General features: G+C 46.4%; 1 long non-coding RNA gene across 1 annotated transcript; it reads left to right on the top strand.

Moving 5' to 3' along the window:
- Positions 1-81: 81 nt before the first annotated feature.
- On the top strand, positions 82-12,128 carry LOC144289490 (uncharacterized). The gene is made up of 2 exons (XR_013357361.1): positions 82-503; positions 11,659-12,128. It is a non-coding gene; the product is annotated as an uncharacterized LOC144289490 (long non-coding RNA).
- The last annotated feature ends 554 nt before the right edge of the window (positions 12,129-12,682 follow it).

The following is a 12,682-nucleotide window of genomic DNA, read 5'->3' as shown; positions in this document are numbered from 1 at the left end:
GCCCGCGCCTGCGTCACAGTCACAGAGGGCGGGAGACCCGCAGGGAGCGGAGGCCACGCCTCCAACGGCTGTCAGGCGCCGAGTCCCGCCTCCCGCAGACACGTGCCCAGTGGAGTCCCGCCGGGCTCGAGAGCCCGCCCCCAGGGGGCGTGGCTGCCGCGCGAGGTCCGGCGCCCGAGGGAGGGGCCGCCCAGGCCCCGCCCAGGCCCCGCCCAGGCCCCGCCCAGGCCCCGCCCAGGCCCCGCCCAGGCCCCGCCCAGGCCCCGCCCAGGCCCCGCCCGCGCCGCCCTGCACCCCGGCCCGCTCCCGAGGCTGGGACTTAGGGACGCCTGGTTTCCCGGCGGACTCTGCGGCGGACGCGCAGTGTGACCTTGGAGGAGCGTCTGCGCTCTGGGGACTCCGTTTCCACCAGTAACATGCAGGCGGGTGCCCTGGCCCTGCAGTCTGTGACCTAGTGAAATCCATGACCCCTCGGACTTGAGGCCGTCTTCGGCGACCCCGAGGTGAGACGAGCACAACCCCCACACGTCATTTGGGCTCCCTGAGCCTCCGCGTCCTATCAGTAGGGCCGGGCCGGTGATGCAAAGCTCGCTCCCTGTTCCTCCCAGCCCCCAAGTCAAGACAGGCCCGCCAAGGTCCTGGGGCTGGACCGTGGGACGAGGCTCCAACAACAGAGCCCCAGAAGACAGAGACAATGGGCCTCTCTGTTGGCCCAGCTGTCCCCTCCAGCCAAACAAGCAGCTGACCCGAGGGCTGCCAGGAACAGGGTAGCTGGGATCCCTGGAGGCTCCGTGAGGGTGCCCGTGGGCGTGACCGAGTGGGGCCGCGGGAAGGGGAAGGGCACAGAGGCTTGAACAATGCCCTCCAAGTGCCTGTCACTTGACTGAATGATGGCACTGGATTCTCGGAACCAAATCCTATGAGGGAGTGCTGTCATCCCACCAATTTTTTCATGAGTGAGCTGAGGCTCAGGTCTGAATTAAACCTACACTAGACCGCCTCTCAGCACCGCAGCCTCGGGCAAGTTGCTTTAGCTCCCTAGTCCTTCATTTCTGCCTCTGAAAATGAGGTGAGGCCTTCCCACCTACCTCAGGGGGAAGCTGAGATCATTGAGAGAGACAGTAATGCTGATTAATATTTAAAGAGCGCCTTGTGTGTGTTGGGTCCAATTCTAAGAGCTTTATGATCACTTTAATCCTTGTAACAACCCTAAGAGGTGAACAGAGGTTATGCTCATTTTACAGATGAAGAAACCGAGGCACAGAATGGTGAAATAATTCACCCAAAGGTCAGGGATGTGGACAGCTGTAAACCATAGCCACAGAAGGCAAAAAGTAATATTTGAAAACAAGGGGCAAAAAGTGCGTGCAGTGACCCTGTTTCATCTCAAGAACTTGCTCTGTGGTTTGGAAAGCCACGCAGATAAGTCTGTTGTTGGGAAAACAAGGGTCTAGGGCAGGCTGGACTGGGGAAGCCACAGCCAAAGAGAGTGGGATTCCTCTGAGTAAGAGGGTTTTTTAGGTTGTCCTCTGTGTGGCTGAGGAGGGGGGTGGACTGAGGAGCCCCAGGGGCTTGGGAATAGCTTCAAACCACCCTGCCTGCCTGGACTGCTGAGCCACACTATCACTTGTGAAAAAAGTAAACTAGGTTATTCATACTGTTGGGGGGCCACTCTGTTACAGCATCCTAGCATATCTGCTCACCAAGACACTGCACTGGGACACAGCAGTGAACCCAGCTGGCAAGATCTGAAACCCTGGTCAAGCTCACAGTGAAGTGACAGAGAGGAATCTCAAACTAGGAAGCAATCATAAATTGCAAAATATAAGTGTGTGAAAGGTACAGGCAGGGAGGTGGGGGAGAGTAGCGGTGCCCCTGATTTAGACAGTGGTCACGAAGGGACCTTGGAAGACATGGTTGTTTTCCACTTTTTAATCCTGTAAATCTGATTTTAAAATGTCATTGTGATATAAGAAGACACTGACTTATTGAGCATTATATACTTATTATTTTCACCCTTTTGTACAATCTTGGAATATATTTCATCTTCAAATTAATAAGAAGCTCTCAAAACATTAACACTCCTTTTGAAAAATATAGGCATACAAATGACAACATTAACAGCAGAAATGCACCAAAGATGAAGAATAAATGGCACAGATCCATTATTTCAATATTAGTTAATATGAATTAAATTGACACTGTTAAACCAGGCCCTTTAACAAGTAAGCACCTTTATTTGCATTCCAGTATCTGGCAACAATAACAATAATATTAGCTAGTGTTTTTTAAACCCTTAAGAGTGCCAAGCACTGCTAAACATCTACAATGTGTTTTGTTGTTTGTTTTATTGATGAAGAGATGACTTCCATTTTTTTTTATATTTTCAAAAATTATTTCACTTATTTATTTCAGACAGAGAGAGAGAACGAGCAGGGGGGAGAGGGGCAGGGGAAGAGGGAGAAGCAGACTCCCTGCTGAGCAGGAAGCCTGATGGGAAACTCCATCCCAGGACCCTGGGATCATGACCTCAGCCAAAGGTGGACGCCTAACAGACTGAGCCACCCAGGCGCTGAAGAGATGGTTTTTATTGTTTTTTAATTTTGATTGATTGATTGATTGAAGAGATGGTTTTTAAATGAGCAGAGGAAACCACAAGTGCAAAGATAGGAGGCCAGATGGAGCAGGAGAAGGTGTATTTTGTTCTTACCACAGTGGGGAACTACCAGGCAGGGTCCCAACAGGAAGGAGAGAACTCATTCAATAGGGTTTAATGAAGAGAGTTTATATCACAGGGGCAATTTATCTCCAGTGTGTGGTAGAGATGGGGGCGATGTTGTAAGGAAATCAGTGGGATGGTGCAGTACTTGGGCTGGCAACAGTGGGGAGCCTTTACCCCCTAAACCTGAAGTGAGGAGAAGAGTGGTTTCTTGGAAGCAGCAAGAGCCTCAGTGATGGGTGAGGGCCCCCCCACCCCGAGAAAAGCTATGGCTAGAGAGACATAGTCACTCCCAAACTGGGAGTAGGTCGGGGGAAATACCCCAACTTTTCTCTCCTCCCACCTTCTGATGCCTGTCAGTGCCTCCCATGGGGTAAACCCAGCTGGAAGCCAAAGAGCAGGGATGCCCAGGTGATGGCATCCAGGGGGATCAGCTTTGTTTGGGGGGGCACAGAGCAGGTAAAAACTGTGGCTCACAGATCTGGGAGGTGGGAGCAAAACAGAGAATAAGCACAGGTGTTCTAGATGACCTTAAAGATTTCTCCAGCCCTCTCTGTGCCAACTTTGTGACAGCAATGGATTGGGCTTGAAAACTGCCCCCTTTGCCAGTACCATCAGCAAGCATCTTGTTGATCTTGAGCGCTTATCAGGACTTGTCACCATGGAGACCTGAGACTCAGGCTTCGCCACCTATGCCTACCATCCAAACCACAAGTCAGGGAGCTGGTCCAACCAGGTGACCAGGTGATGCCCAAAGAAATCACTGTACCTGTTGGAGCCCCTGGTACCTAGAACTTTTAGAGCCACTGGCCTCAGGCTCAGTCAGATCAGGTTGGCAGGGCCCCTCCAGACCAGCAGGGATGTTTGGACACCCCAGAGCTGGATGAAACCATTGCTCCCAACTCTGGGCTCCTAAGAGTGGTTTGCTCCGCCAGGGAGGACTGGCCCTGAGGGAGGTCCACACCCTGAGAACTCACTAGCCCGCCGTGCTGCCTGGACTCTGCCACTCGAAAGCATGTGAGGCCAAAGACAAAGAGCACACGGGCACCCAGGTTCTCCCTCAGCCGCACACGTGGAGGGAGACACAACACCGCATAGCCACGGGCACCCACGCACAGCATCACACCCAGATATACACGCACAAATGCACAGACAGGTGCCGAAGGATGCTCACAGATGGGCATGGGTCCACAGTGCATTCCAGCACATCCCAGCCCATGTCTGGCCACCCTGCTGAGCCTTCGATTCTTCCAGTTTCCACTTTCCTGATGGTCCCAGGATGAAGGGGGGATGCCCCACCACACCCTCCTGTGACTCCCTGAACCTCTCTGGAATGGCTTGTCTTCTTCCTCACTGTCCCTCTGTCCCAGAAGGGGAAGCTCCTAGAACACAAATATTGAAGGAAGAAAGGAAAGAGGGAAAGAAAGAAGGAAGTGGGGGCGGGGGGGGACAACGGGAGGGAGACAGAGACACCCTCATGATAAACATGTGACAGTATGATGTAAATATGCTGGGGCAGATCCAGGTTTTGTTGGGCCCTAGGCTTATACAATGGGGGAGAGGAACCATTTTTCAAAAAGGAAGAACGAACCTGTGAATACAAGTTAGAGACAGAGCCTTGGAGGGCGCTGTGTAAGCGAGGGCCTTGGAATGCACAGCAAGCTGCTTCTGTCACATGCATGGAGACACAGACGCATACAGGAACACGGACACCAGAGCCCCTGCCTCCCACACGCACGCACACGCGGCTGTAGCCCTCAGATGCTCTCAGGGGCTGGGTCTTCTGGGCACTGGTCTTCAGAGGCCCTTGCACCCCACATTTAGAATTTAGGCATTGGCCCCGCTGCTTCCACATCACCTGAGCATCCTATTGGACTTAGCTGTTTCAGAGGAGTGGACTCTGTTCTCCTTTCCTGCCTCCTCACCTGAGCCTGGCCACCCACTGGGAGCTGGCTTCACACCACAGGGGCAGGATGAAAAGGAGGTGGGAGCTGTCTCTGGAGACAGGCTTGGCCAACACTCAGAGAAGTGCTCTCCCCTCCCCTCTACCTCCCCAACCCATCCTGCTGCCTTTTCCTGAGGATGGAAACTAGAGGCCTGGAGAGGGAGGTCGTGAGCTCTGGGTGGGTCCTCTTGGGGGAACAGCAGTGTGTCACACGCACACATGCACCCATCACACACATGCACCCATCACACACATGCACCCATCACACACACACACAAAGATTATAAAAGATTTTCAATACAGTAAAGCATAAAGAAAATGAAAATGACTGGTAATATGGCAGCACAGATAATCCCAGTGGCATTGTAAAAATAAAGTTAATGCAGGCACCACATTTAGAAAATTCAAACAGTCCCGAAAGATTACAAAATGAAAACTAAAACCTTCTTTTCATCTCAGCCCCTCTCCCCGGAGATGATCACTCTTTGCATTTCCTTCCTGAATACTTTGGGAGACTGGCTTTTACTGATAAAAGAGAATCACTCTGCCCACTGTTTCATACCCTGCCGGTTTTCCACCTATAACACATCTCTGCAGATCTTTCTATGTCAACATGGCCTAGTCTGCGGCCTTCTTTTTAATGGCTGTGCTTCTTTCCATTGTCTAATTGCATTCTCTGTCAATGTCTATTTCCAGTTTCTTTGGTCCTACAGTGTCCTATCAAGCAGCTCCTCGGTCTTCCTGAATGTGCCATAAGTATTTCCGTAGGGCCGGTTAAAGTGGAAGCACTTGGTCAAAGGGTATATACATTTTTAATTCTGGTAGAAATTACCAGAATGCTCTTCCAAAAGGTGGCATTTACACTTTTATCAACAATATATGGGTCTGTCCCCCTACACTGTTACTAATTTTGTGAAAGAGAGGAGCAAAAAGTCGTATCTCAGTGTTTTCTAACAGCCTATTGGAATATAATTCCCATGCTATACAATTCGCTCTCTTAAAGTGTACAAATAGTTTTTAGTGTGTTTAGAGTTGAGCAACCATCAGCATAATCAATTTTAGAGCATTTACATCACTCCAGGAAGAAACCTGGTACCCATTAACAGTCACTGCCCCGTTTCCTCCTTCCTCAGCCCCTAGTGACCAAGTGTATCTATAGATTTGCCTACTCTGGACAATTCATAAAAATGTAATCATATCACATATGATCTTTTGTGTCTGACTTATTTCACTTAGCATATTGCTTGCAAGGTTTTTCCATGTTGGAGCGTGTGTCATTCCTTTTTATGACACAATATTCCATCATATGGATAGACCACATTTTATTTATCCATTCACAGAGGATGGACACTTGGGTTATTTCCACTTTCCGGCTCTTGTGAATAATGGTGCTGTGAACATTCGTGTACTTGTTTCCGTGTGCATGCGTGTACGATTTCATTGGTCTTAGACACATACCTACGACTCAGTGTTGCTTTAACAGAAGTTTCTTTTAATTTTGAGTGAGGTTGAACATCTTCAAGAATTGCCTGGGTGCAATTCTGCAAGTGCCTGGGTGGCTCAGATGGTTGTCTGCCTTCAGCTCAGGTCATGATTCCAAGGTCCTGGGATCAAGTACCACTTTGGGCTCCCTGCTGAGTGAGGAGCCTGATTTTCCCTCTGTCTCTGCTGTTCCTCCTACTTGTGCTCTTTCTCAGTCAAATAAATAAATAAAATCTTGAAAAAAATTGCCTGTTCAAATACATCACCTATTTTACTGTTAGGTTGTTTGCATGTTTTCTTTCTCTTTTTTTTTTTTTTTTTAAGATTTTATTTATTTATTCATGAGAGGCACAGGAAGACAGCCAGAGACACAACAGAGAGAGAGGCCGGCTCCCTATGGGGAGCCCAATGCGGGACTCCATCCCAGGACCCCGTGATCATGTCAAGAGCCAAAGGCAGATGCTCAATCACTGAGCTACTCAGGTGCCCCTCATGTTTTCTATTTGTGATATTGTGATTCATAATAAGAAATTATATGGTTTTCATCTCTTTCCTGGCACCAAGCTCCTAAAACCTTAGAGTTTCCTAAGCAATGGGAACCATAAAAGGTTTCTTTTGTTATGTTAACGAGGGTACTTTGGAAAGCACCTATGGGTGGGAGATGGTTGCCAAGGGATCCGTGTGATTAGAGGGTTGTAACTTTTATGCCCATCCCTGATGTCTAAGGAGGAGAAAGGGGCCAGATATTAGGTTTGGTCACCAATGGACAAAGATTTAATCAGTCACACCTAAGTAATGAGCCTCCATAAAAACCCCAAAGGATGAGGTTTGTTGAGTTTCTGGGCACACACGGAGATTTGGGGAGACTGGCACCTGGACAGGAGGACATGGAAGCTCCATGCTCCTTTCCACGTACCTTGCCCTGTGCATCCCTTCTCTCTGATTATTCCTGAGTTATGTCCCTTTATAATAACCCAGTAACCTGATAAATAAACATTTCCTGAGTTCTGTGAGCTCCTCTAGCAAATCAAACGCAAAGAGGGGTGATGGAAACTTCTGATTTATAGCCAGTGTATCAGAGGCACAGGCAACAGCCTAGACTTGGAATTGGCATCTGCAGTGGGGACGGTCTTGTGGAACTGAGCCTTTCACCTGTGGGATCTGAGGCTGTCTCTGGGTAGAGTGTTAGAATTTAGTTGAATTGTGGGACATGCAGCTGGGTCTTTGAATTGCTTAGTGGTGTGTGGGAAACACCCACATGCCATAATTGATGAGCAGAGTTATAACTGGTGTCAGAATCATACTATCAATTTGAGCTTTTTGTTAATCAAGAAAATGTAGCTTGAGGCACCTGGGGGACTCAGCGATTGAGCCTTTGGCTCAGGTCCCAGCTCCTGGGATCGAGTCCCACATCAGGCTCCCCACAGGGAGCCTGCTTCTTCCTTTGTCTGTATCTCTGCCTTTCTGTGTCTCCCATGAATAAATAAATAAAATCTTTTTTTTTATTTTTTTTAATAAATAAAATCTTATATAAAAAAAAGAAATAAAAGAAAAGAAAAGAAAAACCCTGAAAATGTAGCTCATTTTCTGGCACGTGTGTTCTAACCATTTTTCCAGTTTGTCTTTTGTTTTTGACTTCATTTATGGTGTTTTGTGATATTCTGACATCAATTTTTTCATATTTTGAAGTTTATAGCTTAGTAGTGTTAAACATATTCACATTGTCATACAACAAAACTCCAGAACTTTTTTCTTACAAACCCAAAACTCACTACCCATCAAAGAACAATTTCCCACTCCCTCTCTCCCCATATCCCTGGTAAAGCCATACACACAGAAAGTTCTACTTTCTGTGTGTATGAATTTGATCACTCTAGGGACCTCATAGACATGGGATCATACAGTATTTGCCATTTTGTGACTGCCTTACTTCACTGACCATAATGTCCTCAAGGCTCATCTATGTTGTAGCATGTGATAGAATTTCCATCTTTTTTTTAAGTCCAAATAATATTGTATGTATATGCCCTATTTTCTCTATTCATTCTTCCACTGATGGACATTTGGATTGCGTCCATTATTGTGAATAATGCTGTTTATGCACATGAGTGTGCAAATGCCTCTTTAACGTCCTGCTTTCAGTTCTTGGATATATACCCCTAGGTGTAATTTGCTGGGTCATATGGTAATTCTATGCTTAATATTTTGAGGAAGTTCCATAGGACCTTCCCCAAAAGAGTGCACTGCACAATGGTTCCAATTTCCCCACATCCTTCCCAACATTTGTTATTCGCTGATTTGTATGTGTGTGTGTTTTAAAATTTTATTTGAAAGAGAGAGAGCATGAGTGGGGGAGGGGCAGAGGGAGAAGCAGACTCCCCACTGAGCAGCGAACCCAAACCAGGACTTAATCCCAGGACCCTGGGATCATGATCTGAGCTGAAGGCAGTCACTTACCAACTGAGCCACCCAGGTGCCCTGTTTGTGTGTTTTTGATAGTGGCCATCCTAATGGACATGAAGTGGTATCTCATTGTGGTTTCAATTTGCATTTTTTTTAATGCTGAGTGATGTTAAGCATCTTTTCATATGCTTATGGACCATCTTTATGTCTTCTTTGGAGAAAAGTCAATCATGTCCTGTGCCCATTTTTTAATTGGCTGTTGGTGAGTTGTAGGAGTTGTTTATATATTCTGGATATTAGCCCCTTATCAGATATACAGTTTGAAAATATTTTTTTCCCATTCTGCATGCTGCCTTTTTACTCTGTTGATTGTTTTCTCTGATGTGCAGAAGTTTTTAAGTTTGCTGTGGCCCCATTTATCTATTTTTGCTTTTGCTACCAGTGTTTTTGGTGTCATATCCAAAAAATCATTGCCAAATCCAGTGTCATGAAGATTTCCCCCTAACTTTTCTCCTAGGAGTTTTATGGTTTTAGGTCTTACAGTTAGAGGTCTTTCATCCATTTTAGTTTCTTGAGTTTTTGTCATTAAAACATGCTGTGCATGACCAAGAAGTATGTGGGCTTCAGGAAAATTGAGGTTCGCACACTTGGCTGGGTTTGGGCCTAGACACAGTTCTCTTCAGATTATTGGATCACAGGGCTGGGAAGTCTTTGGTGGGAACTGGCCCTTCCCTAGTACCAGTGATGATGCCCTTTGGTCCTCATCTTAGGGACATTCATCAAACAACTGCCAAATCTTCATCATCCCCATCATCATCAACAATGTCGCCAGCCTCTCAACCACGCAGCTGTGCATCACTCAGGCAGCACCCACTACCTTGATCTTCCCAAAGATTGTTGGGAAGACAGGCCAGAGGGGTGCCCTTTCTGCAGATGAGAAGAGTGAAGCCTAGCAGCATCTTGACATCATGAGTATGATTCTAATTGCAGAACCCATGCCATCACACTGAAGTTTTCCTCTATTAATATTTTTTAAAGATTTATTTTATTTTTTTTTTATTTTCTAAAGATTTTATTTATTTATTCATGAGAGACACAGAGAGAGAGGCAGAGACACAGGCAGAGGGAGAAGCAGGCTCCGTGCAAGGAGCCCAATGTGGGACTCGATCCCGGGTCTCCAGGATCACGCCCTGGACTGAAGGCGGCGCTAAACCGCTGGGCCACGGGGGCTGCCCTATTAATATATTTTTTTTAATTGCCAATAAGATCATATGATACATACAATGATCCATCCTGGGAGAGCTGAACTGAAAGAAAGAATTTAAATGGAATTTTAAATCATTGTATATAAAGGTGCTGCTTTCTGTAGAAGCCACAAAGCTGGAACGTGCCCAAATACCAAACAATAGGGAAACAGCTAAGCCTCTGAGTGGAATACTTTGCAGTTAGGGGAAATATGTTCCATGATGCCTCTGGGGAGATGTAGAACTGTGTATCTTAACCAAGCAGAACTCCATGGAACTGTTTATAAATAACCCGTTTTACTGGCTACGTAAAAGCCATTTATACCATGTTGGTCAGCTTCCCATGTGTGCCCACATCCATTTTTATCCTTCTCTTGCCCTCTGGCATCATGTGTGGCCAAAGGTCAGCAGTGGAAGAACACTGAAGGTAGGAAGAAAAGAGAAGCCAAAAAATTTCTCCTTTTCTCAGCTCCCTGTGACATCTCTGGCAATGTGGGAGGTGGTTTTCTTCTGTGGCTTCTCCCTCTTCTCTCTAGACACTTTTTGTGGCCCTAGCTCCTACCAGGAAAGCCTCCCATAATTCTAGCTCCTGCCAGGCAATCCCAGCTCCTGGGTAACCCAGAACACCGATGCCTCTCATTATCCAGAGGAATGATAGTGGCTTCTTCTGGGCTAATCAGTGGGATACTTCACTGTCATCCATTTGGCTTCCAACTCCTCTATTAACTGAGGAACCAATTCCCTCTGGGTGGTTTGCGTTTTCCTGGCTATACCTAGACTGATACCTACACTGATGGAGAACAATAATTTTTTTCAGATCATAAAAATGGTGTGTTCATTGTAAAAAAATATGGAAAATCCAGGAACATATGTAAATGAAATAAAAAACCAGCCATAATCCTACCTAAATTGTAGCACTATTACCATTCCCTACATTTTTTTTTATTTTTTTTTAATTTATTTATGATAGTCACAGAGAGAGAGAGAGAGAGAGAGAGAGAGAGAGAGGCAGAGACACAGGCAGAGGGAGAAGCAGGCTCCATGCACCGGGAGCCCGACGTGGGATTCGATCCCGGGTCTCCAGGATCGCGCCCTGGGCCAAAGGCAGGCGCCAAACCGCTGCGCCACCCAGGGATCCCCCCTACATTTTTTGAATATGTGATATTGTATCCTGTGTTATTTCATAATCTGTTTTTTTAGCTAACAGCATAGCACACAATTTCTTCATGTTGCTTATGAATTTCTTGTAAACAATGTTAAATGGCTACCCATAATATATCATCACCTGAATGTAATATATTGTTGGACACTTAGATGGGGTATTTTTTCTAGTATCACACTATAATTAAAATCTGTTCGTATATAGGGAATCCCTCCTGAATTTCAGAGCACTTCTTTAGCTAAACTGAACCAAAGGTGTGAATAATTTAAAGGTCCTTGGTATACATTATCAAATCACATTCTGTATATACCTATTTACACTCTTGAGAACCTCACAAGAAGGCTTTGCCTACCACTACAGACCTCCTGTGCCTTGGATTATAAACCACCTTAAACGAGGGGAGAACCGCCCCTATATATGACATAAAATGCCAACAATCCTGGTGGGTTTGGGAAGAAGGGTGCATTTCCTGGGAATAGGAATATAGGAAAAAGCCATGCATCCATTAGCTATTGCATTACAAAAGTTAAGCTTAAACAACAAATAGTCATTATTTCTGGGAAGCCTACAATTCACTTTGGTGATTCTGCTAATTTGGGTTGAGCTTTGCTGATCTTGGCTGAGGTCAGCTAAGATGCCTTGGCTGGGGTGAGTCAGCCTTCTGAGTTAGTCTTTTAACTATCTCTTACATCTTTCCAACCAGCTAACCCAGGTATGTCCTTGTGGCAGTGGCAGGATTCCAAGAGACAAAGCTACAATGATCAAGTGCTTTGTCAAGCTTCTGTTTGTACTACGTCTCCCCCTATTCTGTTTGCCAAAGCAAGACACAGGGTAAAGTCTGTGGCCAGTGTGGGATGACACTACCAAAGGATGTGAATATTAGGAAGCAAGAAAAATTGGGGCCCTTATTACAATCGATCTACCACAAGCTGCATCTTTGACAGATGGAAATGTGATCTCCATAGCAACCAGCAAGGACAACTGAGGCCCAGAAGGTACCACAACAATTTGTTGGAGGCTGCTGACCTGCCTACATCACATTTAATCCCCCTGGGATATAGGTGCATCACAGGAATAAGAAGAGGGGAATGCTTGAATCACCACCCTAGAGGAATGAGATCTGGAAAGAAAAATTAAACTGGGGTACAAAAAAATAAAAGTACAATTCTTGCACACCTGGGTTTATAGACTAGCATTCAATCCACAACAGATGAGAAAATAACTGGTCTTGGGTAGAATGGAGAGAGGGCAATAAAACACTAGAGTACTAGTGTACCATGTTGGAGGGAAGGAAGCCTCCTACTTCCTTGGAATTGCCAGTTTGGGGGCCAGCGGCATCCTTAAATATCAGCCAGCATAATCCCCTCCTTTCATAGCCTGGGAAACAGAAGCCCAGGGAGGTTAACTAACTCCTCTGAGATCTCACAGTGTGCTAATAACGCAGGAGGTGAGAAACCGTGCCTGTGCTGCTCGCTGCTACGCTGGGCTGCTGCTGGGGTTTGCTGCAAACACTCAAATTGCTTCTTAATTGGAGTCTCCTGCTTAATTAGCTGCTTCCTGAGCAGCCTGTGCTCCCTGTTTGGAAATCTCAATCAACATCATCATCTCTAAATTGGTGTGACCTCTCTCTTCTCACGTCCTTCGCACAGGGATTTGCTTCATGGTTTAGCCCAGTAGGACAGCTGGGGAGGGGACAGGGCTTGAGAGCTGTCTCTGGAGAGAGCACA

This window comes from Canis aureus, chromosome 19 (genome assembly GCF_053574225.1).
Source record: "Canis aureus isolate CA01 chromosome 19, VMU_Caureus_v.1.0, whole genome shotgun sequence".
Lineage (NCBI taxonomy): Eukaryota > Metazoa > Chordata > Mammalia > Carnivora > Canidae > Canis > Canis aureus.
This window is presented reverse-complemented; position numbering and strand designations above follow the sequence as displayed.